This window comes from Ambystoma mexicanum, chromosome 1p (genome assembly GCF_040938575.1).
Source record: "Ambystoma mexicanum isolate Mex_15411 chromosome 1p, UKY_AmexF1_1, whole genome shotgun sequence".
NCBI lineage: Eukaryota > Metazoa > Chordata > Amphibia > Caudata > Ambystomatidae > Ambystoma > Ambystoma mexicanum.
Window position 1 is genome coordinate 737786039 of NC_090921.1, and position 27146 is coordinate 737813184.

At 46.4% G+C, this 27146-nt stretch overlaps 1 protein-coding gene across 3 annotated transcripts in view; it reads right to left on the reverse strand.

Moving 5' to 3' along the window:
• The window catches only part of LOC138580024 (unconventional myosin-Ie-like), a 483826-nt gene that overhangs the window by 435504 nt on the left and 21176 nt on the right, over positions 1-27146 (reverse strand). The gene's annotated exons all lie outside the window — the stretch shown is intronic.

Here is a 27146-nt window from a genome sequence, read left to right on the forward strand (position 1 = left end):
AAGGATCATTCCTGGACACCCTCAAGATGGGCCTCACACGACCTCTTTTGAAAAAAACAATCCTAGATCCAGACAACCTGGCCAACTACAGGCCAATTACCAACCTGTTTATTGGCAAAATTAATTGCTGTACAACTACTCGCCAGAATCTAACAGCTTGCCTCCTAAATAACTATCAGTCAGGGTTCCGCCCAAAGTGTAGCATCGATACAGCCATCATCCAGGTGGTGGATGATGCTCTCCGAATCATGGATAAGGGAGATTCATGCCTCCTTGCCCTCTTGGCTGCATTCGACAACGTTGACCACTGCATCCTTCTTCTTGCTGACAGGATGGGATTATCTGGCACTGTCCTGAACTGGTTTCCTTCCTCCCTCTCAGGCAGACAGCAGGCTGTTCAGATGAACTCGTGGCATACTAACAGACTTCAGGTCTCCTGCAGAGACCCCCCCAAGGGTCCATCCTCTCACCAATCATTTCTAACCTTTACATGGAGCCTCTGGGCACTCCCCTCAAAAAATCCCAATATAGCCATGCACCAATACGCAGACAATACTCAGTTGTACATGAGAGTAAATAGCGTGCAGGACATCATTCGTCCCCGCAATTACCTAGCCATCATCTAGTCCTGGATGTCGACTGCCTACCTCAAACTAAACCTATCCAAGACTGAATTAGTCCTCATCGGTCCGCCTGCTAAAAAACAACATGTCCAACAATGGCTCAATGATATGTGCGTAGAAGGATTTGATCCACACCTCTCAGACTCGCCATTGACAGCAATCTGTCCTCCCAGAAACACATAGCCAAGAAGGCTCAAATAGCCTGGCTCAGAATCTCAACCTTTCGAAAAATCAAACCTTCATCCCACCGCAGGACTTCCAGACCATAGTGCGGGACGTTGTGGTCTCACACATCGATGGGGAAAAATGCTCTAACAGGGTTCCCAGCTGCTCACTTGGCTCCCATAAAAGCAGTCCACCATGCTGCAGCATGTCTTATTACAGGAGCACAGAACTCTGACTCAATTACCCCATCCTACATGAACTAGATTGGCTTCCGCTCCAAGCCAGCATACTGTTCAAGACAGCATGTATCATCTACAAAGCAGTCACGAGTAGCACAGCAGCGTACCTGGCGGCTAAGCTCCACATATCTAGTGGCACAGGCTCCTCGCACAGCAAATCGGCCAACCAGCTTGATTCACAACTCGTACGCAAAGAAAGGAGCTCCAACAACCATTCTCTTGTCATGCACCCACTGTCATGACTCTTGCCCCTGGCCCTCACTGGCAAGTCAGCCTTCCAGTTAGGGCCAGGTCAAAGGCCTTTAAACCTCATCGAGGTGAGAGGCTGGTTACGAGTGTGCGAGAGAACCGCTGCGACGCGGGTTGAAGCCCCGCCCACTTCTCGGCGCCACCCACTCCAGGAAGCAAAGATTCAAAAGAGAATCCCAGCAACCCTTGCGGCGTGAAGCCCGGCTGCGTTAAGGGCGACTGCAAGAATCTTACTGTTTGGCTGTGCTGCGCTGCGCTATTGATTTAGCCTTGAATCCATTTCAGTGAGTTCCCCCCTCGCACCCCCCGCCTTGTGAGAGGTGAGAGGCTGGTTACGAGTGTGCGAGAGAACCGCTGCGACGCGGGTTGAAGCCCCGCCCACTTCTCGGCGCCACCCACTCCAGGAAGCAAAGATTCAAAAGAGAATCCCAGCAACCCTTGCGGTGTGAAGCCCGGCTGCGTTAAGGGCGACTGCAAGAATCTTACTGTTTGGCTGTTTGCTGCTTTACTGCTGTTCCTGTTCGAGTGACATTAACAATGACTCTACGAGCAGAAGGCCCGCAAACAAGAAAGAAAACTATACAACAACGTCGTTCGACAAATCCTTGGTCGATGATGAAAGGTACGGCTGGAATCAAGGTAAGCAAATCAACAGGATGTGTGTTACTGGCTGCAAACAAATCACAAATATTATCAAGTCCAATAATGACTGGGACCAGTCAACCATTGTCACCTTCGACACTTATGTGCTCTGATGAGCCATTTACACCTGAAGACGCACCGAGTCTCTCAGAACAGTCCAATATTCAATCAGGTGCCCTCCAAACCCCACAAGTTAATTTAGTGTCATCTAGCTCCTGCACTTTCACACCTATCAACAATCCACCCCTTACTGATGCTTCATGTGACTGTGAGCATGTCAGTACCATCGCTTCTTCTGTACCTAAAATAACAAAAGTCGATCAGCCACAATCGGCTCATATTGTATCTGTCATTTCGGTTTCTTTGTCAGACACAAGTTCTACACCTCCTTCTCAACCAACGACAAGGATTCCGGCGACTCTCTCATCTCTCAACTCAGGCAAATCAACCAATGAGGCTGACCCTTGGAAAGATAAAGGACCCCCCTCAAATCTGGTATCCGATGAGGAATTGCTAAAAATTTCCAATTCAGGCTTGGATTATCCAGTGACAAAGATTTCGTCTTCTAACGATGCCGTGACTACCAAACCATCACCAACACCCTTGAAGGCACAAACTTCGAAAGTATCTGTCGCAATCCCTTTACATCAGGAAAATATCAGCAGCAGTCTGAAAGTCAATTCAAACTGTCCTCAGTCCTCAGGAATCATTCCTGATTTTTCAGACCATGAGAACAACAGTGGTCTAGCATGTCAAGCACCGGAGGTAGGACTCTCCTCCACGCTAATCACTAGCGATCAACAACATGGTAACAACATTGAACACACCATCCATCCGTTAGTACCGTCTCTTAACCCACTGTCTACACACTTGGAGCGGATTGCAGCTGCGCGTGCTAGCCGCCTACAAAGAGTAGCTGAGCTCAAGAGGAAAAGCCTTCACATCAAACTTCCTCTATTGGGACACTCCACTCAGAACGCAAGTACTCCGCATGCCATAAACATCCATTCTGGCGAGGAAGCTCAATCTTCAAATCCTGCGAAGAAATATGGATCAGCTAAACTACAATATAATCTAGACAACTCAAACTGTTCTTCGTCTTTTCATGAATTCGAACCACAAGCTTCTGGGATCGCAACTGAAGCCCTTACTCAAATTCATAATAATGTACTGGCTGCTTCGGCGATTGCCTTGGCTCCATTTACAAAAATTCTTGAATCGCTTATTGGAACAATCGGCGATCAAGGCACTGCAATAAGCAACCTAATGTCTAAAATTGACAAGCTAGAACACTTCTCGAGTTTTCTTCAAGACCAAATGACAATCAATGCCGAGACCGCCACGAGATGGCAGGACAGGCTGAGCGATCTTGCTGCAAGGCATCATTGTCAAAATGATGCTCTAATGGAGGGTCTCTTAGACTCAGTGAAGTGGATGCGGAAGAATGCACCCACCCGATCTCTTGATCACTCGACTCGAGACACGTCACCTGAAATTGTTGACTCTATTCCAATCAGAGCTTCAGTGACAGCCTCACTTGAACCTGTACAATCTGGCTCTGCTCCGAGCTTGCCATTTTCAACTCATGATGCTTTAAAAACAGTTCCAATCACTCAGGACACAGGCTTACATGTGAATAATCTCGAACCCCAAGCATCTTCAATTGGCAAAATAGAAGTAAAATCAACTGCTATGGCAGTAAATTCATTTAACATTTTCAAGGGCTCAGCAAAATCTATTACTACCACGATAAAAAGCAAACTGAAAAAGCCAAGTATACACACCAAATCCATTAAAAAGTACTCTACCGAAACAATCACAACAAATGACGAACAAGTTTGTAAGAAATCTTACTACTCCAAAGAAGTCAAGCTTATTCTCAAGACCATCTCTGACTGTATCTGCCAAAAGTACTGATGGCAATAAGCAACAAACTTCACCGCGTACCAAATTGAACCAGCCAAAGTTAGCGGCAAAACGCAGGCGGATCGATTCGAGTCTGTCATCCTCTGCTCATGGCTCCTCAGCTTCTGCAATTGACTTATGTAACTTATCAACCTATTCGGACGACCTTGGAAATTCCACTCCTACTTCTGTAGAAGCTCAAACTGTCAAACCACCTGATGATCTCTTAAGGAGAATTGAAGAGGCAGGCAAACGCACAAAGCTACCACAAGTAAACTCAGCTGTTAATCAGCTTACCTCTGCTCCAAATAAGGCACAGCAAAAATCGCTAAGTGCAAGGTTAAATCCCAAACAAACATCAAATCAATTAAAATCGCATGTACCTCCAACTAAAAGAATGTCAGACCTTGGAAATCCTGAAGCCAGAAATTGCAAGTGGAAACTTCGTCTCCAAAATGTTCACTCAGACGGAAATGAAGTCAATCTAAACCGAAGAAACATCTTGAAACTGCTCGCTTGTATTCCACCGCTGCGAGCCATATCATCTGACGATATCAAAATTGTGGAATACGTATCCGAATCAGCTTCTGATCATGTGCTACTGCACATTTCCTCTGCAGCAGTAAAAAACATGTTACTCCAAGCAAATGAAGATCTTTTGGTGTACGGCTTCGATCTCACTCTTGAACCATCTGCTCTGGGAACAACTCTGTCATCTGCATCTAAGATGGCCCTTGAGGCAAACCGCAGAGCTGCTGTGCGTGCAGCCCTACGTCAGTCTTTAGTCTCCTCTCCTGACATCTTAGACGCTGCCATGCACCAATCTTTTGAAAGAAGAGCCAACAACTTCAAAAGATATCCACAAGGCCTATGCAAATAACAACGACAACAAACTACCAAGCAGGAGTTAATCTTATTATCATGGAATACCAGAGGATTCAAACATCTATTCAACACATTCCAGGAATCCCTGGAAAAAGTCTTTATCATATGCTTACAAGAAACGTGGTTACGCGACCCACCTATTTGCGATGGATTTGCCATCCTAATCAATCCAGCTGAAAAGAACTCTAAAGGAAGACCATTTGCAGGTCTAATAACTCTTCTAAAAATTGGGAACCAGTGGTCATTGGTTAAATCCACGAACCCTAATCCGTTCGTGCAAAGCACCTTAATCAAATCTTCATTAAAAACCGTGGTTTCTAATATTTTGATCGTAAATGGTTATTGGAATCCCGCCATGATCTCATCTACAGCTTTCATCCAATCTGTTATGACTGAAATTGATCATACTTTTCTGAAGCATGAAAATGTTTCAGTAATAATATGCGGGGATCTAAATTGCAGCTGGTTTAAATTTGAGCCCTCTTCTAAATCAAATGTTCGGCTCCCAGATTCTGGTGTTATCTCGAGGGGACAACTCTGGGCGAAAGATCTTCTAGATCGCAATTGTTACATGTTAAATGGAACAATTCGAGGCGATTCTCCTGCAAATCCCACATGGCACAGTATGAATCGGAAAAACACGTTGGATTATATCTGGGCCTCGTCTGATGTGCTCGAAAAAGCAACCTCTCTAAACGTGCTGCCAACGACATCGAGTGATCATGACTTGTTGCGACTAGTCTGGTGTGAGGACCTTGGTAACTCGCCAGAAAAACATCCAGTTCCACTCCAATCAACTGCTGCAGGAAATAGACTGAGAGTAAGTGGTCCAAAGATCAACCACATAAGCCGGAGCCTGCATATACTTCAGACCGTGGAATACACTCCACTCTTGTCAGATTTCACCCAGATAAATCTTAACTCAAGAGTTGTTGGAACAACTCCGAAACATCTATACAGTCTGGAAATTGCAGAAGCAAAAAAAAAAATTGAGAAGAGATATCAAGTTGATCAAAAGAACACATCGTGACCAAAATTCCAAGGTTATGGAGATAAAGAGGCGCAGGCAAGTCTATCGCAATTGGTTAAGATCACATCTTGTAATAATTGATCAAGGACGAGCAGAAACTATGTTAAAACTACTGGCTCATAGAAATATTCGTGACATTTGGGCTATCTTAAACAAAGGTCGCTCGAAATCTAATCCATCAATTTTCAATGAAATATCAAGCGAAAAATGGCATGACCATTTTACCTCAATATATGGAGACTCTGTGTCCGAAGTATTTATGCCTTCCACCTTATCAAGCTCTAGTTGGAGCATTACACCTTCATGCGATGAGATTGAGCTCGCAATTTCTAAACTCAACAACTCCAGAGCTGCTGGTCCTGATCAAATTTCAAATTTGACGCTGAAAAAGCATAGAGTACTCTGGGCCGTATTTATTCACGAACTCTTTTCTCAGATTGCACTCCGCAAGATGATTCCATCTTCGTGGTCCAAAGCCATAGTGGTTCCAATCTACAAGAAGGGCTGTCGGGCCGATCCTGTGAACTATCGCCCAATCGCCCTTCTGGATACAATTAGCAAGATCTTCGGATCCTTTTTGCGTCAACAATTGGTAAATTGGGCTTTCTCATCTGGTAAATTCGATCCTCGACAAACAGGTTTCACGAAGAATGTGGGAACTGACGCAAACCTCACACTTTTATCGTTCCTGAAACTGTCAGCAATGGAGGCGAAGAAAAAAATCTTCTTTGCTTTTATTGACCTTCGTCAAGCCTTCGATGTTATCAATCGGTCCAAATTGTGGGCAAAATTACATCTGTGGGATTGCCCGAACCATCTGCTAGAACCAATCATTGCCCTGCATTCGAATACTTCAATTCAAATCAGAATTAACTCACAAGGAGACCTCACAGAACCAATAAGAACGTGCAGAGGCGTTAAACAAGGATGTCCGCTTGCAGCAGACCTCTTCAAACTCTTTATTGCTGATCTACCAGATTGGCTGAAATCCACTCACTGCTTTCCTCCGAAACTCAATGGCCGGGTCATTAACCATCTGGTCTATGCTGATGACATAGTGCTGGTAGATCAAACACAAATTGGCCTTCAGCACCTTCTTTCTCGTTTGAAAGAGTTCTTATCTGCAAACGAGCTGACCATAAACACTGAGAAAACAAAGATCTTGTGTATCGGTCGATCTATGTCAAGAAAAGATAAAGCATTTAGATGGCATATAGACGAACAAGTACTTGAGGTCGTCCAGTCGATCCGCTACTTAGGCGTCATGATCAATGACTCACTTTCAGAAACTGCTTGGATTAAAGATCTGACAGCTAAAACAAAGATCTTAAGCCTCCAAGCGGCTAAAATTAACTCCGATTACGGGAAATTCTCCATCACCCCCGTCATAATGTTTTATTTACAAAAAGTTGTCCCAACAATCACTTTCGGGAGTGAAGCTGCGCTGAATATCAACCATGATGTCTGGAGTCGACTGGAAGGAAAGTTCTGGAGACGGGCTCTGAATCTTCCAAACTACATTTCAATATCAGCATTAAGATATGAGTTAGCCTTAAACTCAATCTATATGTCAGTAGTTTGGAAATCTCTATCACTGCTGCGTAAGATACAACTTGGCTCTTCTACTTCTGCTTATCACATCCTTCAACCAAGCAAAGATGTGACGTCAAATGTGTTGATCAATACATGGAGGAGTAAGCTAAATAGGATTACAATTGAAGCAGGCATATCCGAGGAAGAGCTAATCCAACGTCCCCAACATGCTAAAAAAAAATTAGCCTCTTGGGATTGGATTACAACTTATAACAACCGCTCAGCTCTTAAATCCACGCTACCTCCTTCGAGAAGCATAGTCAAGCTTCATTGCCAACCGAAATTCCTTACACACTGTCCTTCGCGGCATCATAGGGCACAATTTTTGAAGTTACGCCTAAATGCTCTAAACACCAACGAGATGCTCTGGATGCGTAGGAACAAAGACGCAACCGACAACAAATGCCGCTTTTGTAGTACATCAGCAATCGAGTCCTTAAAACATCTAGCAGCAGTATGTCCTTCGCTAACCAACTTACGCGAAACACATCTAAAGGACTTTAAATCACTAACTAACGAGGAAGACGATTGGTGGGACTATGCTGTGGCAGGACACAACATCAAGTTGTCTTGCAATTTAATCAATTTCTTCGATGAAATTCTAATCTCAGTGCCCACACATCAGATGGCTTAGGCAATCGGATAACTGTATGACTATAAAGTGGAATCATTTACCAGAACTTTGGTAACATCTAATGAAAAGATGAAAGGTGCGTTTGAGATGAGCATCTCATCCTTCTCCCCGACTTACCGAAATGTAACAAAAACATGATATATCTTATCAAGTTGAAGTTTTACAATAAAATAAAAAAATAAATAAACCTCATCCAAGACTCTCTTGGAGTCAGTCCTGGCGCCTTTGGTCTCCATGATGGTTATGAGCCTGGCTCCAACATTAGAATGGGACTATTTACTTACGACTATTTAACTTGGGCACACACATACCTCAGTTACAAGGAACTGAGGTATGCGGTCTAGTCTTTTGGGTGTGGCAGGCCTGGGACTACTTTACCTGGACTACTTTGGGTGTGGCAGGCCTAGGACTATTGTACCTGGACTACTTTACCTGAGACTATTTAAACCACACCCAAACAGCAGAACATGCTTTGCGTTATTCTACTGTGGGCAGCCTAACGCTCACCGTGTCCAGTTCTTGGATGCCAGCTTACTTGAAACCAAGGACCTGCAGAGAGAAAGAACACTACGAAACTTACCTGGAACAATATCCCGTCTTCAATCCATCGCTGACTTCAGTTCCACTCACCTGAAGGTACGAAGTCCATCATCCAGCACCGCATGCATCCTGGAATACCATAACATGGAAAGAGGAGAAAGAAAGACAGCATTAGTAAGCGTTTACTCACGTTTCCTCCCGAATGAAGAGAGCCACACAATTCTTACCTGGTTAGTCATCTCCTGGTCAGTATCATTGCTGGAACATTACGGCGCTCGGCGAGGAACATTGCAACCTGCATGGAGAGAAAAGACAAAGGTTAGCAATATAAAAGGCGAAACAGCGCCACGCATCGCGCATTACTCACCGGACAGCATTGCTCACACCGCGCTTTTGCCTACAGGCCCATGCTCATCTTCAAACTGCATGACAACACCAAAATACCTTTCCATACCTAAAAGGAAAGAAGCAAGACATTATTATTCGAACTAAACGGAACCTAAGAACTGCATATAAAGACTGCAATGCAGCAAACCTACGGAGTCGCAGCAGGCCTGGATTCCCACAGGGGGGCTTGCACCAGTGAAGTAACTTGGTCGCTGCTCGCCCCCCACATCTACGCGCCCCTGCCACGAGGAGCAGGACAGAGAATCCACCTTTTACAATATTAAGGTGAGGAGAAGGCCCATGGGGGGGGGGGAGGAAGGAGTTGAGGCCAAGGGACGTAGGAAAACAGACAATCTGGTATTGTATCCAGCTCTCCTATATTGCAGACCCATGTTTAACCAAAGGCATTACCAAGGGACCAGGAGAGGGTTCGAGAGTGCAAATCATCCAACCAGGGCTGGGTGGCGTCCCCGTAGATACCAGGTGAGCGTAACACCCACCCCTGGAACTCGATCCCAGTGTCTCGATCGGAATGCCTCCACAATTCTCAAATTTTGCAAATCTCTCAAAACATGGCTCCTTCAACAACAACTCACCAAGGACTAATTCCAATGGATGCACTACCGACGCACAGACCTTACAGTACTGTACTACTATAAAAAGATGCCCAAAGGAGGCGTGGCCAAGATGGCAGAGACGTGGGACGCCTCACCCGTACTTGCTCCGACCATCGGCCTGGCCGCTATACCGACAGCGAACTGAGGCTGCACATCCATGCATTAATACTGAAAGCGGGGGTCATGGCAATCCTCTGGAGGAGCCCAGAAACTGCTGCAGAGGGTGGTGGTGATGACAGCGCGGAGTAGACGGGTGCCATAATCCATGTATTCCTCAACGAAGCAATGCACAAATTAGCTGCATTACCACAGAACTCCATAAACTGCCTGTACTGTACCACACACGGCCATGCGCCATACTGGTGGGCAGCAATGGATCACTTAACTTTATGTGTCAAATAAATAACTAAGGCGGCTTCAATGTTGCCACTAAGCAATGCGCGTTTTATTATGTGAGTGTCAAATGTTTGTCAACTTCAAAAGGAGGAAAGTCTACTTTGACGGCTTTGGAGCTGTGATCTGGCACATGAGCAAATCAGTTGCCCTCCATAAAAAAAAACCTTTTTTTAAATGCTGCTAAAAAAAAAAATGCAAGGAGAATACTGCTGAGACGAGATGGCAGAAAGTGCTTAGCGGACTATTTTCTACACGTGATCGATATGGGGGCAAACGCTACAAACGTCGCTCTATAACAGACACTCAAAATGCAGGACAGCCCTAGGCCCAATTTAAGGGGACTAGAAGCCTGCTCAATCAATGCCAAGGCTCAAACTGTTTTTCCCTGGACACCGCATGGGCCAGTATGAAATGAACCTGGCACTGTTGCGTGTACAGCAGTGCCAATCGTGGTTACATTGACAGGTTGTAACCACAGACAGTTGAAGAGACATGACTCCTGCAAGCGGTCCATTGCCCATCGATCCGGGTCCCAGATGCATGCAGCACAAATCCTGGTTGATGCCCGTGGTGCTGCAGCCTCAGCCTGCACCAGATCTAAATATTGAAGCGGACTGGAGGTGACCAAGCCCAGGGGACATCTAGGGGCCTAGAGATACCAGGAGCCAAATACTGAAGCCATCTGGACGTGGTCGTGCCTAGGGGCCTAAAGATTATAAACACGCTTAATATCAGGAACCAGTTTCTAAGTGCGAGCCAGGGATTTGACGAAAAATGTATTGCCCCTGAGCTATCCTCCCAGCCCGAGATACCAGGAGCTGACTGGTGGTGGCTGTGCCCAGAAGCCTAGAGATAGCAGGAGCAAATTATTGAAGCTGACTGGAGTTGTCCATTCCCAGGGGCCATCTAAAGGCTTAGAGATAACAAGAGCTAAATATTGAAGCTGACTGGATGGCACCATGCCCAGGGGCCTAGAGAGCATGAGCTAAATATTGCTGCAGACTGGAGGGGACCATGCTCAGAGTCCTACAGATACTAGGAGCGTAATATTGAAACTGACTGGGGGGGTGGCACTGGGAGAGCTGGGAGGGGTGGGGGGGTGGCATGGCCAGGGGCCTAGAGATAGCAGGAGATAAATATTGAAACCGACTGGGGGTGGCCGTGCCTGGGGCCCTAGAGATACCAGGAGCGGACAGGAGGTGGCCATGCCTAGGGACCTAGAGATACCAGGATCTAAATATTGAAGTGGACTGGAGGGGACCATGCCCAGGGGCATAGAGATACCAGGTAGCGCTTTGACCTTGAAGACCCAAATTGGTCATCAGACAGGCACGCAGTGACCGATTGCTACCAGCAGTTACAGGAATGCAATGTCAGGAGGTGTGCCAATCCCCAGAGAGAACAAGGCCAGACACAAGCAATTCTTGATGCTGACATAGTGCTCGAGTGTGCAGATCCACCAAGACCTCTCATCCTTGCTATAGTGGCCCTCCAACATGTAGGTGCTATGACAATAATGCAGTGTTTGTAATGCTGCTAGCAATCAAAACAGCCAGCAGAATGCCCATATTTGGGGGATTTGCTGCTGGGGGTGTTGAGGTGATAGATGGCGGCAAGTCCCTCCATAGAGCGCCGGGGCCCTGCATCCCCTCATCCGAAGCCCTGACCCCTTGCCTACAGGGAGGAAAACAGGATTGCCACAAGCAGCCCCTTTCTGCCAGCGTCATGTAAACGCCATCAAAAGGACCTAAAAGGATACAATCAAGTATTTGGGAAATTGGGACTGTGTACCTTTAATGAATTCATTGATTTAACAAAAGCATATTCCAGGTTAAGTGGGGTTGACAAAAAGAGCATCTGTGTGACGGACCTTCTGTGGTTTGAAATAAATCAGTGATCTCTAGCAGACTGGAAAAGCTGGGACAGATGCGAGTGCATTTGTGACTCAATGGCAGTGATCCACCATGTCCCCGTTTAATTTGAGAGGCACATCGGTCCCCTTTTTGCATTCTGGTACTTGTAGTTTTGCTTTCCACATTTTACAACGCCCACAATGCAAATAAAATCAGAACTGGATGAGCACAGGGATTTCCTTTCACAAATAACAGGGGACGAGGAAGTGAAATCTCATGAACCTCAATTGCTTCACAGGAAGTGCCGTCAGATGACCTTTGACACTGAACATATCATATGTGAAGTGGCATCAGTGATGAAAAGATGGAGAAAAAAAACCATACAATTTAAATTAATAAGAGTGTCCCTAAATCAGACAGAAAAGTGATTTTGGTTAACCATGTATTAACTATGTATGTATTTCTATGCCATGGGTGCAGTTTGCTATGCAAATGAAATATACTGCTGAACCATCATAGGGGAGGGGCACTGCAGCCATAGGCCAGTGCAGCTTCATAGGAATACTTACTTATGCCAGTCAGAGAAGCCTTTATCATCAATTAAATAATCAGAGTGACATTATATGAAAAGCAGGCTACACACATTTCTGAGTCAAGTGCTGCAATCACCAAAGCTTTGTATCTACATGCGAGAAGTATTGTAACTTCTCCTCAAAGTACTATATAATAAGTAGCTTGTTCTTTGACTTTACGCATCATTACATTATTGAATATATGTAAATGTGGCCCCTCTTAACAAAGTCTCTCTTTTCCGGAGCATACACACTTATTAATCAATAGGACTAACGGCCAGACATCTCAAGTTGTCGCGTGTGTGTGAATTGTTACCTCGCCTGTAATTTGTCTGGTCTATTTAACAAATGCACAAACTGCAATTGATACAACGCAGAATAATTGCTCAGGGCTACAGGATATTCCTTTGTCAATGCCAATAAAAGCATTCTCCCAGGACCCTACAATAGTCAATACCTTTAATCGTTGTACAACTATAATCTACTTCATGAAAAGAAAGAATTCACCGCTAACATGCTTAAAAAAGAAAAAGCACACTCCATCAATCCTAGAGCTTCAGTTTGCTCAGTAATGAAAATGTTGGAAAGTTTCCTTATAAATCAGATAGATTTGAATACAGAATTTTTATAACCTTTAGCATTTAATGTAATGTATTTATTTACTAAAAAAACAGATTTCAGATAATTTCTACTTACATTCAACTGGATGCCACTGGGAGCCGGACATTTCCCACTGACAGTGCCCATTTGACGGGGGTTGCATAGGCGCGGCCTTGGGTAGCAAGGAGGTTAAGGGTAGCAACTGCTACCCCAGGCTACCCCCAAATGACAACCATGGGCGAGCAACCACTGTATGCAACGTGGCATCTATGAGCCTTTATCAGGGCACTCGGGCTACTACGGTTATTTATATCAGCAGAGCTGAGACTGCCTCACATTGTAGATCGCCTATCTGAACTGCCTGTTTAACTCTGCATGCTGGGACTTTTAGTCCCGTTTATGAAATAGAAAAACTTCAAGGTACACAGTGCAAGCAAACAAGCATGATGGGATGAATTACTGAGCACATCAGGAGAAAGGTATTTTATTGTTTAAAGCAGGGGTCTCCAACCTTCACGTTAGCAAAAGCTACTTGTAGTTAATGGCCAATCGGTAGGAGCTACTGGCGAGAGCTAGTGGGGTGACAATGTCCAGGAGTATGATACTGTGTACTAATAGTGGTTTATTCGCCCTTTATATAAAAAAGGAATAACATGCATTTACCATCATATTAATAACTACATAAACATCTTTATTTCCTTATTTTGTATTAGTAGCTGTCTCTTAAAAATGGTTAATCAGATTAGAACAGAGGAAACCAATTAAGATATTTGATGTGAAGGCTGACATTGTGCTCAGTAATCTGGTGTATAGCTTAAAACAGTAACAGCACTCAGATGCTGTCAGATGGGCTAAACCTTTGATTTCAGAAAGTTCATGTCTGAGAAGGGCAAATTCGCAGAGATAGACAATCACATTGGCTGATAGTGCAGATACCCTCCTTGCCATAGTGTTTGCACCTGACATTTCAGACATAAATTCAGGACAGTTTTTAAAATCTCTTACAACTGACTCAGGCACAGGAGTCACTGCGCCCTTCACAATTTCACCATCTGTAAATGTACATTTGTTTTTCATCAAATAATTAGCAACTTTGAAGCAAGCCTCTGTAATAGAATTTGCATTGCAGCGTTTAGTTTACCTACTTTTAAGGATTGCGGACAGCTTCCTTTTCAGGAAAATAATTCTCAGAACTTGTATGATTGCAAAATACCTCACAACGTTAAGCTTTTTTCCCCCCAACGTAACGTGGATACCATAGATTAAAGATGCACATTTTCTTTTTACGTTGGAAGAAAACAAATCAGTTTCCCACTCGGATGGAAATGGTCCATCTTTTGCCTTTTGTTGGATGGTGCATCTGCAACCAGGATTTCAACAAGGGATATGCATTTGTTTCCATTGATGTTGCATGTGCAAAAACTATTTGGGGAGTATTTCAATCAATGTGTTATACATTTAAAAAGATAAATCCTGCATGTACCATGTTCTGCTTTGTCCAAAAATAAAATCCACTGTCAGTTTAGCATATCCCCAATTCATGCAAATTGTTCACATGCCAGATCACGGAATTCAGCCAAGGACAGGTAAGCCAAAGCCTACTTTGCTGACTACCGTTAAATATGATGTCAAATAATTGGCAAGATCAAAAAAATGAAAATGTGGAAACCATGTTATCAAGTTACATGCAAACAAAGTGTAAATCACAGGGCTAAAAAAACATTCAGTTTTATAGCAATGACTTGAAACGTGCACGAATCATAACACAACCAGATGCTATCTGAATTGTTATATTAACATTTTGAGCAAAGAATATGATTGTAGCAAGGGGCAACTTATTCATAATGGGTGGCAACCTGCTACCAGTCTGCCCTTTAGGAAGGAGGCGGCATCACAGAGAACAGACTCATAGGATCGCTGCCTTTCACTGTAAGAATCATGCAGGTCATTCTGGTGCATGACCAATTGGGCAAGCCTGGGCTCCAGCATCACAGAAATGGTTTACAATGACATATTATTTGCAATAGCATCAACATGTGTTTTACAGTGGCTGTGCGAACATATCTCACGTACTGCTGGTGACCAGGAATATATTGCAATTTTGCATGTGTTTGAGACTTACTTGCAAATTGTATGGCGTTTTGCCTAATTTTTAGCAAACAAAGTGCTCATAAATTGTACCATTTCAACCCAGTATTGAAAAGCTGTAAATTCCCTGCCGGAACATTTGCATACAGCTTCCCCACAGATCTCTCTACATCTCCCGGTTTTTTACATAACCAAATGGGGATCAAACCTATTAATTGTTCTGCCATCCCATGGCTGTCCTCAATGTGCTCTCACAGTACTCTGTTCCTTAGAAATCATATACTTATTAAAATATATACATACAAACCACAGCTCACTTTTCTCACCTAATTACTTAATTCATACTCTTGCTTTGAAAAAAATAGACTGAATCAGTACTCTCAAATCATGTTTTTTAGGCATCGAGTCATTTTACATTCCTGTTTAGTTTTATAAATGGAAGTGAACAAGCACCAGAATGCAGTTCAGCTAGTAGTTTTCCACATTTACCTGAATGTAAATGTGCCATTAGTGCTTTAATTACTGTTTTGGGACACACACACACACACACACAGGTTGGGCTCATCCATATCACAGCAAATTCCATCTTAACCTTTGATGCAATTGGGGTACTACTACTTTAAAACAGGGAACTCGGTATCTTCAAATAAAATAAATGAAATCACAGTTTTAACATAAACCCATAAACAGCAACATGTACCGCTAAATGTACCTTTTTTCTTGCGAGCTGGGATGCACACAAATTGCCTTTTCCCAATACAAAGCAAAAAACGATGACAGAGATTTATTTTCCCCATTCTGATTGAAAGCCTACAATTACCAGCATGCAAAGTAATGCTAACCGAAATAAATATAAAGCAACATAGACTGAAACGTTCACAGCCCCATCTTTGTTTTACATGGCATGCAGATATATGCATCATTTACCTTTCTAATTAGCCATCATTTGTACCTCTCAGTGATAATGGCCACAACACACACTTCCCATTTATGTTTTTTTTTTTTTTTTTAAACATTTTTTTAATTTCAACCAACAAACAATACAGACCAAATATACAATACAATATACCTTAATACAGTTTGGATGTGTACAGTATGCAATTTGATCTCCAATCCCCAAACCCACCCCCCCTACGAGCCCATCAAGTCTGTTTACTCTGTGTTTGCGCTGCGCGGTGTGGTACATTCTCCATTGGAATCCGCCAAATTTGGCTTCGTTCCAAACAATTCCGATATCAATGATTTCCAAGCCAACAGGGTTCCCACCTCTTCTCCCCTTCCCATCATATTGGACTCCTGCCATACCACGGTCTCTGCTTCCGCCCACTTTTGCAATTCCTTCCACCATATCTCCACCTGCGGTTTATGACAAGCCTTCCACCCCATGGCAATCCTCCTCTTAGCCAGCACGTATGCCAAGTCCTTCAGTTTGTTAACGTGCTTCAGTTTTTGCGATCTAGGGAACCCCCCCAATAAGCAGGCCCATGCTGACTCTACCACCAGTGTAACTCCTTTGTCTGCCATTTTCGCCGCTATCTCGCCCCAGAAGCGCCCAACCACAGGGCAGGACCAAAACATGTGTATCATGTCTGCCTGCTCTTCATTGCACTTGGGACATGCTTTGTCTGCCTGCATTTTTAAACCTTGATATCCTCAGGGGCGTCATGTATGCCCTATGCGTAATATATAATTGTATTTGTTTCAACCTGGCATTTCTCGACACCTTCTGATGATACCACAAAGCCCGCTCCCACATCCTATCTTCCATCGGGGCCCCCACCTCAGTTTCCCAATCTGATCGAAGTTGTACTGGTTCTTTATCAATCTTAAGCATCAACATTTCGTACAATCTTGAAATCTCATGCCCTCCCTCTGTTATATCATATATAGTGTCCACGGTACCATCCGGCTCTGCTTCGAGTGTAGTTTCGGGCCAAGCCCTCTTAATTTCCCACACTAATCTACGATATGTAATATATTGACCTACGTGTAGACCTGTTTCCTCGCCCAACTGTTCCCAACTTATGATGGCTCCCTCCCGCCAAACATCTCCCATCGTTGCCAACCCCACTGATTCCCAGTGGGTTCTAATCCCCCTCCGCAGTTGCTCATCTCCTTTCGCCAGCGCCACCAGCGGTATCTGCGGGGAGCACGGAGCCGGGATTTCCATCATCCTGCACGCGCGGCGCCAGATCCTCCACCCAAGCAACATCATTTTGGGGCGCCCCTTCATGTCTGTTTCGGATAACCAGATCATTTCCTTTAAGTAAAATGGGGCACAGTCTGCACTAAACAATCTGGATTCGGGGGTACTTTCATCCGATAGCCATTTAGCCACGTACTGCAGTTGGCTCGCTATATAATAGGCCTCATAGTTGGGGAGCCGTATCCCCCCTTTTTCATAAACGTTTTGCAATTTCCACAATGCCATCCTGCGCCTGGTTCCTTGCCATAAAAAGTCCCTACATATACTATTGAGCTTGGCAAAAAACTTCCCAGGTATGAGGTGTGGAATATTTCCAAAAAAATGCAGGAGCCTAGGCAAGACCACCATCTTAAGCATTGCACTACGCCCCATCATGGCCAGCGGTAGCTTCCCCCAAAATTGCATACTTTTCTCAATTTTCCCCACAGCTATCTCCGTGTTGTGTCTATGTTCTTGTTCAGTCGTATGATACAAATCTATCCCAAGGTACCGAAAGGTAGCAACAGTCCAAGGAACTTGCAACACCGGCAGCTGGTCTACGGGAAGTCCCCTATAGTTACCCAACGGGAAAATTACAGACTTCTGAGGATTCACAGCTATCCCAGACAACCCCGCAAACCGATCCATGACCTCCAGGATATGCTGGAGATTCTCCTCCGGATACGTCAGATACAACAACATATCGTCTGCATATAGAGAGATCAAGTGTCGCTCCCCGCCCACCTCGATGCCTATGGTGTCATACTGCTGTCTAAGGTATATGGCCAAAGGCTCCAATGCCAATATGTATAACATAGGGGACCATGGGCATCCCTGTCTGGTGCCTCTGCCCAGCCTCCATCTCTCTGAAATAACTGATCCCGTCTTAACTCTGGCGAGCGGCTCACTATATAACATCCTTGCCCATCTTACATATCCGGGCCCCATCCCATATTCCGTCAAAGCCGACAGTAGCCATGGCCACTTGACGGAATCAAAGGCCTTTACCGCATCCAGGGACACTACTGCCATGTCACCCTCTTTATCCCCCGCCCATTCAACGACTCGATGTAATCGCCTGTGATTGTGAGTTATGTTCCTGTTGGGAACATAACCCGTCTGATCCGGGTGTATGAGTTTGTCTATGACTCTTCGCAGTCTACCCGCCAAAACAGCCGTTAGTATCTTGCTGTCTTGATTCAGCATTGATAGCGGTCTATAGGAGCCACAGCTGTTCCCAGGCTTATTCGGTTTAGGGAGCGGTATTATGACTGCTTCCCTTAGCGACTCTGGCAGCTGTCCCACCTCAAACGCTTCGTTTAGCATATTCAGCATCGGAGGGAGCACCTCCGCCATGTATGCTTTATAAAACTCGCTCGGAAACCCATCCGCCCCTGGGGTTTTACTAGTTGGCAATTGTCTCACCACCGCTTCTAGTTCCTCCAAAGTGATTGGAGCATCCAGCTCTTCCCTCTCTTCAGCACTTATCTTGGGCAGACCTATGTCTTCCAGCGTTTCCTTTATTCTCTCTTGAATATCCTCCTCAACATCCCCATACAGTTTCCCGTAATACGTGGCAAATTCCTGATTGACTCCCTCCTGGGTATCCGCTACACTCCCGTCCTCCCTCGTTATTGCCCTGATGGTGGGTCTGGGGGTTTCGCTCTTATACAGCCATGCCAGGAGCCGTCCTGTTTTATCCCCACCCGCGTGCTGCCGCTCTATGTATTTCTTATAGTTCAGTTTACACAACCTATCCCAATGCTCTCCACACGTCTGCTGAAGTTGAAGTACCCGCTCCGCATTCGAACCAGTATCACCACCCTCCTTTTGCGCTTTCTCCAAATCCCTCTCAACCTCTTGTAAATCAGCCAGGACACCTCCCTGCAGGCTTCGGGACTTCGCTATGGCCACGCCTCTCAACACCACTTTAAAGGCCTCCCACAACGTGCACGCCGAATCTACACTGCCCGTGTTCTCCTCAAAGTAATTTATGATCTCCTCCCTCACCTCTTCTTTAAACACAGGATCTTTGAGCGCCTCCGCTCGGAGCCGCCACGTCGGGATCCTTGCCCTTGGAGGGCGATATTGCCAGCTAACAACCAAGGGCGAGTGGTCCGACAAGACTCTCGCTTTATATTCCACCCGCACCATCTCCGTTATTAAGCCTGACGTAGCAAAGACATAATCTAGTCTAGTGGACAGCTGTTGCGGGGCCGAATAGTGAGAATACTGTCGTTCTCGGGGGTGCTTCATTCTCCATACATCAGTCAAGTCAAAATCATTGAGCAACGCTTGTAACACCCGTGCCGCCGGGGCAGGTTTTTCCCCATTTCTGATCTGATCTATCCACCCTTGGATCTAACACACAATTAAAGTCCCCCCCCCAAAGTACTGCACTTCCCATGCACATACCAAGGTGAACACTCAGGGTTCTGAAATACATTGCCGTACTCTGATTGGGCGCGTATGTATTAATTACACTTATCTCTCTGTTCTCTACCATGCCCCTGAGTATGACCATTCTCCCGTCCGCCTCAGCAGTTTCCTGTAGCACATGAAAGGGGACATGCGGGGCCACCCAAATAAGAACCCCTCTAGCATAAGCCGAGTATGTTGAACCCACCACCACTCCTTTCCATTTCCTCTTAATCATTCCCAGTCTCTCTTTCGTCAAATGGGTCTCTTGCAACAGTGCAATATCTATCTTTTGTCTCCGCAAGTATAACATGACCTTATTTCTCTTCAAATAACTGTTTAGACCCCTAACATTCCACGTAATTATTTTAAGGTCCCCCATGGCTTGTTATGCTTCCCGCCCCCATCCCACCCGCGCAATCCACTACTCGTATCCGGTCTCGTATATTTAGGCTCGTATCCCCATTCAAACTTCCCTTAACTACACACACCCCAAACACCCCTCCCTTCCCTTTATCCCACCCAACCACACCCAACTCCCCACACCACCCTCCCCCCATTCTCCCACCTAACCCCCTTACCCCTTTCCCTAACTGTTGCCCAGCTCCATCCCTGGATCTCAGGCTCCCCCGCATCTAGCACCTTTCTGGCAGACGCCTGTACTCGTTGCTCCGCGGGGTGAGGCCGCCCTACTGGCTAGCCTACTAGTACTAATACTAATATGGGGGGTAGAGTGCCCGCATCCTGTCGCTCCTGATTGCTATAAACTCTGACCCTTAACTGTACAATTGACACTTATATATGCACTTTACTATATTCAAGTCCTTGCGTGCGCCCAAGTCCATGGGTTCTGCTCCCAGTGCCACAAGTACCCAGTACTACCCCTTAGCCATAGCCATCCCCCACAGTTCTACTGGACACCCATTGCACATCCTGTCACACTACATGAAATGTCCCCAGCCACTTATCGTGTCACTCTCGCGCTTGGTCCGCCTCCTGCTCCGGACAACCCTGCAGGTCCAGCCAGGTCGTCGCTTCTTCGGGCGTGTGGAAAAAAAACGTCTTGCTCTTATGTATCACTTTCAGTTTCGCAGGATATAGCAGCATATATTTGATCCCCGCCGCACGCAGCCTTCTTTTGATCGCCACATAGCTGAATCGCTGCCTTTGGACCAGCATTGTGTAGTCTGGATATGCCGTGATGGCGCACGACGCCCTCTCAATGGTTCCTCCTTTGCGGAAGTATTCCAAAATCTTCTCACGATCCTTATAATTCAGTATTTTCGCTATTATAGGCCGGGGGGGAGCCCCCGGTTGTGGCTTCCTCATGAGGGCTCTGTGCGCACGTTCTACTGCAAACCCCTGCGAGAGTTCTGCAGCCCCTATTTCTTGTAAGAGCAGATTCTCGATGTAGTCCGTCGGGTCCCGTCCTTCCTCTCCTTCCGGCAGACCCACCACACGAATGTTGTTCCTCCTCGCTCTCCCTTCAGCCTCCTCCGCCCGAGTCTCCAGATTGGCTACCTGTTGTTTGAGCACGTGGATCTCTTGTACATTGCTAGTGCTAGTGTCCGTGTTGATTTTCACGGCACTCTCCAGGCTGCTTGTTCTCTCCGCCAGCCCCCTGACGTCTTGCCTCAGCAGGGTAACCTCTATGCCCACTGCATCTATTTTGGCCTCCAGGGAAGTGCGCAGGTCCGACATCGCTGTCCCCCATGAGTCTCGCAGCTCCGTTATAGCCGCTAATATCTGATGTTTGTCAGTAGCTGCAGCGCTCTCCCCTGGTGCCTCTGCTTCTTTAGACGCTATGACCGCCGGAGATTGCTGTATTTTGGAGAATGCTTCCATTGTGGATTGCTTAATCTTGGTCTTACTCCCAGCCCCTCGCCCCGACATCTTGCAGCTTTCGTTATGCACCCGGGTTAACTGGCCTCCAGTGCGTAACCTCGCTTTCACATGTAAGCTCGCCCCCGGTGCACCTCCCCCGGCATAAGCAGCCTCCGTATGCTGAGCTCCAAGTTCTGAGTGGGCTGTGTCCTCCCCCGTATCCGACGCGCCACTGCGTCCAAGAGACCGCACACCATTCACAGCTATTATGCCCAGCTTAGGTTCAATGCTCCCGTGTCTTTTCTCTGGACACCACTGTCACTGTTGCAATGGCTTATCTTCCGGGGCCAGCGAACACTCGCAGCATCCCCTACAACAGTAGCTTCGCACCTGGTGCTAGGATGCCAGGCCGCACAAATGCCTATATCCTCACACTGCAGGCCCTAGACCCCTCCGGAGCCTACTGCATCTCCTCAGTTCACCGTGGTATGTACTTCCGTGCTTGGCGTATGCTCATCCAAACCCCCAAGTTTCCCTTGGCGCTCCACACCAGCAGTGTCCCAGTGGTGCTGCCTACCAGCCCATGTTTCACTGAGCAGGGGGAAGCTGCTACTGTGTATTGTACGTCCGCCTGCTTACTACCAACTTTAAAGATCACAAAGTATCCACTGCTTCCCGGCAGCCCGTTATGCCGTGCACTCCAGGCATTCACACACTGCTTGGCCACGCCCCCTCTTCATACAGTAAGTTAGATGCACTCACACCAGTGCACTGGATCTGCTCTGCGTTGGTCGGTCCAGTAACTGACTGCGGTCCGTATGCTACCGGCTTTGCTCTTGTGTTTTGCCAGGTTCCACTCTGCTGCGCGACTCAATGTAGCGCTGGATCCTTTGTTCTCAGTATGTTACCTGCGCCATCTTGCATCCGATGCGCATCTTCGATCGGCTATCTTCTGACACCCGCACAATGCCGTGGCAGCCTGTCCATTCCTTTGTAGCCGCGGCAGGTATATCTTGTGCCTTACGAGCCCCGCTCATGTCACTGCCCGAGCTCTCGTCAACATGTTCCTCCGCTACCATCCGCTAGCCGCTCGATACAGTAGCCGCGTGTCACTGTTCACAGCGGCTCACTGTTACAATGTTGCAAGCCGCCTCGGTGTGGGCGGCCACAGTCGTACGCTCTTAGGCGTGTGGAATCCCGTGCTGCAGTCTTTCATCAGGTCCGATCGCCGTCTTTTGTTGCCTCCGTCACCGCAGCAGCGCCATTTTCGCTGTGCGGATGTGCTGACTTGTCCGGTTCCGAACTCTTTACACTTTCGCCTGGGGGCCCGTGTCTCTTCACGCACTGCTCGTTCCACTCCGTAAATCTTCTAGCACCGGCAGCTCCAAGGCAAAGTAGTTTTTTTTTAAATTTCGCGCCAGTTTCTGTCCAGGATCGATGTCGGATCACAGGAGCTCAAGTGTCCTGCGACCTACTCCATGGCTCTGCTAGCCACGCCCCCCCACTTCCCATTTATGTTTGTTATTGATAGTTAACCCCTTGTTGGGACACTGCCCAGAGCCCTTCAAGCACAGATGCAGGCACTTCTCTCACAGTGCACACAGCTTTTGACTGCTCGCTTTGCAGGAAGAGGAGGGGGCAGGGGAAGAGGCCCAGGGACTTCAGACACCAAAATAAACACAAAGTGCTCAGGTTGGTGTCTGATGCAAGGAGCTACTGGCTACCAGTGAATGGCTCGCAATCTACTGGTTGGAGACCCTGGGTTTAAAGGGACAAAAAGGGCACCTTTGTATATTGCTCTATTGCCCCGATTGTACGGTCCACAGCAGGTTGTGTCTGCTTTGAAGCACCTCAGGGTTGAAAGCATAATTAGAATGTGGAAGTGTGTTTTGCCCTTGTATATTAAGCTTCATTGTGATGGGTCAGCTCTCCGTTAACATGTCTGCTGCTGTAAAGCCTGGCTGCCCAAAGGTCTTACCCTGATCATCTCCGCTTAGAAGTCCATTTGTGGTAGTGACCCATACTTTGATTTTTTTATCAAACCCACTTACTTGTGAAGAAACTAAGTTCTGGAATACACCAAAACCTTTCAATTGAAGGCTACACTTGCAACAAGGCACGGTGAAGATGTTTAAAGGGAGGCAGAAAACTGCCACTAATCCCTCGATTTGATTTCTGCTATGCGGCTCTCCTGTCAGCAATGTAAATCAGAATAGCTAAGAGAGTGCGTCAGTAGCATTTACTCTGGGAATCTAGGCATCCGGTTCCATTATTTCAAACCATGCATTTGTCTCTCCCTTACTGAAATGTGTATTTGCAGGTTTAGTTTGACAGGCTGGAGTTTACTGGGGACAATGGTAGGGTGACCAGACGACTCGTGTCACTGGGGGGGATACAGAGGGGGCGGGGCTGCCTTTGCAGTCCTTTTCAGTGAAGTACCTGTTCCCTTCTTGCAGCTGTAGTCTTATTTAATATTGTGTGAACAGACTAAATCTATGGACCCGATAACACGGCTGGACAAGTGGCATCCAGGTGATATGGGGGTCATGTAGCGATCCTAGACTGCGGATCACTGTATGGCAGGCTGAGGTGCGCTAGCAACTTAGACTTAGAGCCCAATTTAGGTTCTCTTGATTGACAAAATGAGGGGAAGCCAGACCAATTTGTAATTGGGGGATCACAGACGATGTTGCTACTAAATGTGTGTCCATTTCTTTGCCACATTAATCCAGGGGGTGCCCCTCCCCAAATGCTGGCCCGTGCCACGTGTCCCTTTTTGCACTCTTGTCAGATGTCTGTATTGTTTACGTGTAATCACTGCGCTGTACGCCTAAGAAAGTAAAAGCGTAACTAGCCTGAGTCCAAACAAGCCAGCGGCAATATACAGTCATATTTAGCCAACTGCATGATACCTTTCCCCTCTACCGACCCAGTGCTTTCACTCCTTTGTCACACAGAGGTATGATAACCTAACCTCAATCACTCGTGCTTTCCCCCCTTTTCCTTACAACCTCACTGCACATGCCTACAACCAAATTTACAAAGTTAAACCATGTTGCAGTACGAGAGTCTTGTGATAGCCCACATCAATGAGGTCTTGCGAGACTCAGCAAAGGAAGCATGAGGAAAAGGGAAAGCGTGCGCAGGGGTGGGGGGGGCAGATTGGAGAGACAGCCGAGCCGGAGCAGTAGGGCTCGCCGGCGCTCCTCACCTGGAGACCATTACAAGCCTTGAGCTGTCAAGAAAATGACTCCAATTAAGAAACTGTCAAGAAGCCTATGAGCAGTAAAGCAACGGTTACTTGTATAAAGTTTCTCTGCACAATAAACCTCAGAGTGCAGCTTAAATATCCTGTTTGCGGTCTTCATTATACTACATATTTGCTGACAAGGACCCAGAAGATATCCACACGTTCATGATGCAGGGAGCAACACCACCCCCTGCTTTTCTTCAGTCGTCACGTCTGCCTGCCGTTCCATGGCCTCAATGGGATCCTCTTTTCACCACTTACCTGGATGCCGTTGGGGGCACAGACTACTCCCCTGCCAGGAAGAGGGTCATGCTGCTGAATGCCATGGGAGTGTGGGGGCAGATCATTTTTGTGGGCCTAAATCCTGAAGTGGTTGCAGAGGACACTGATGACCTGTTCAAGGAGGCGATCAGGCACATTGTAAAGATATTTTCCAACAAAGAAAACAGTACTGCATCAGATCCAATTTTATAACAGGAAGCAGGAGGCGTCAGAGTCTGTGGACGATACAGTCCATCGGATGAGAAAGCTAGCGACCTTCTGTGACTTTGGCAAGAACACAGAGCATGATCTGTGGTTCACACCAACTCGAGAAAGGTACAGGATAAGTTTATTGTGGAGAAGGAGATGGTGCTCGACAATGCAATTCAGATAGCCAGACCTGTGGAGGAAATCTTGAGCAGTCACAAGGATTTGGCCAGAGGTATGCCTGACACAAGGAGAAACCAAGGTGGGATGGCAAGGATGAGAGGTTTGGTAAAAGAAACCCGTTGAAGTGCTACAGGTGCGCCAGCACCCGACACATAGCTAATGATAGGGAATATCCGGCCAGGAGCAAGGAATGCTCGAACTGCGGGAGGTTTGGACACAGCAGTTGCCTGCAAGTGGAGAGGCAAGAAGGTCACATGGGTGGAAGGAAGCGGTGACGCAAGAAGCAACGATTCTTCAGAGGAAGACCAGATGACCATCATCATGGTCAACAGTTCCACTGCTAGGAAAGAGAAGCAACACTGTGGGATCAGTGTCGATGGAAACAAAACCAGAGTCATGGAGGACTCCAGAATCGGATTTAACCATCCTACCTATCTGCACATACAAAGAAATGGTGGGCCAGAACAAGGTTGAGGTCTTGAAAACTAAACACACACCCAGTGGTTTGGCGGCGCATCTGTTCGTCTGTTGGCATACATCAACAGTACGGTGTAGTTTAAAAGGGAGGAAGACATACACAGAGGTATACTTTACCGAAGGTGGTCGTGCAGTGCTAGGGTGGGAAGAGCAGGCAAAATTGGACATAAAACTTGACCCAAGCACAGAAGACCAAGTTCTCTCAGTGACAGTCAGAGGCGCTTTGTTATCGAGAGACTGCTTTCCAAGGTTATTGTCCAGTGGACTGGGCAGAATTTAAAACTTTGTGCCAAAATCAGGCTACGTCAGAATGCAATCCCAGTCAAAGTTAGGCATGTTCCAGCCACAACGTGGCAAGCGCTACAAGTGCGCTTGGAGAAAATGGTCAAAGAAGGCAGCATAGAGACGGTACAGTTGTTAGAATGGCAGTGCACAGTGGTTCTTATAAAGAAGCAAGGCTGAAATGACTTGAGCGTATTTCTAGACTTATGCAGTTTGAACCTGGAAGAATCACCGACAGTTACCCACTTCCCAGCATCAATGAGTTCATATTGATGATGAAACAGGCAAAGGTTGTTTCCAAATTGGACATGCGGGAGGCGTACCATCAGATTACGTTACGTAAAGAGACAAGAACATTGATGGCTTTTATCACATCTTTAGGCACATTTCAGTACACCAGAACACAGTTTGTTTTGTCCTCTGCTGTGTCAGCCTTCCAGGGAATGATGGACTCTTATTATGGAACATCGGAAATGTATTCTATTTTCAGGATGACATTTTGATATACGCAGAGGATATAAAAACACATAACAGCATGTTGAAGAAAGTGCTCCACAAGATGCCAGAGTGAGATTGTGGTACGAGACGTATGTTATCGGGGCTCAAGAAGTCGAGTACCTAGGGTATACCATATCCAGAGAGGGCATCAGTCCAAAGAAAAACATACTGCAAGCCATGGTGAAGGCTCCGGCACCAACCAACAAGGAGGAATGTAGGTCCTTCCTGGGCCTAGCAGAACACTATGCCAAGTTTGTGCACAGAGTCTCAGAAGTGACAGCACTCCTGAGAGAACTGTTGAAGAAAGAGACGGAATGTGTGCGAAAGACCCAGGAGGTTGCATTCAAGGAAGTGAACAAGAGAATAATAATAGGTGCACCATGTCTACGTCTTTTCAATCCCCACTGGAATACGTTCATCACAAGACACGTCAGCGCATATGGGCTGGGTGCTACACTCACCCAAAAGTAGACACTGAACTTGTTTATCCTTTGCGTCAAAGGCGTTGTCAGGCGCAGAAAATAATACTCCACAACTGAAAAA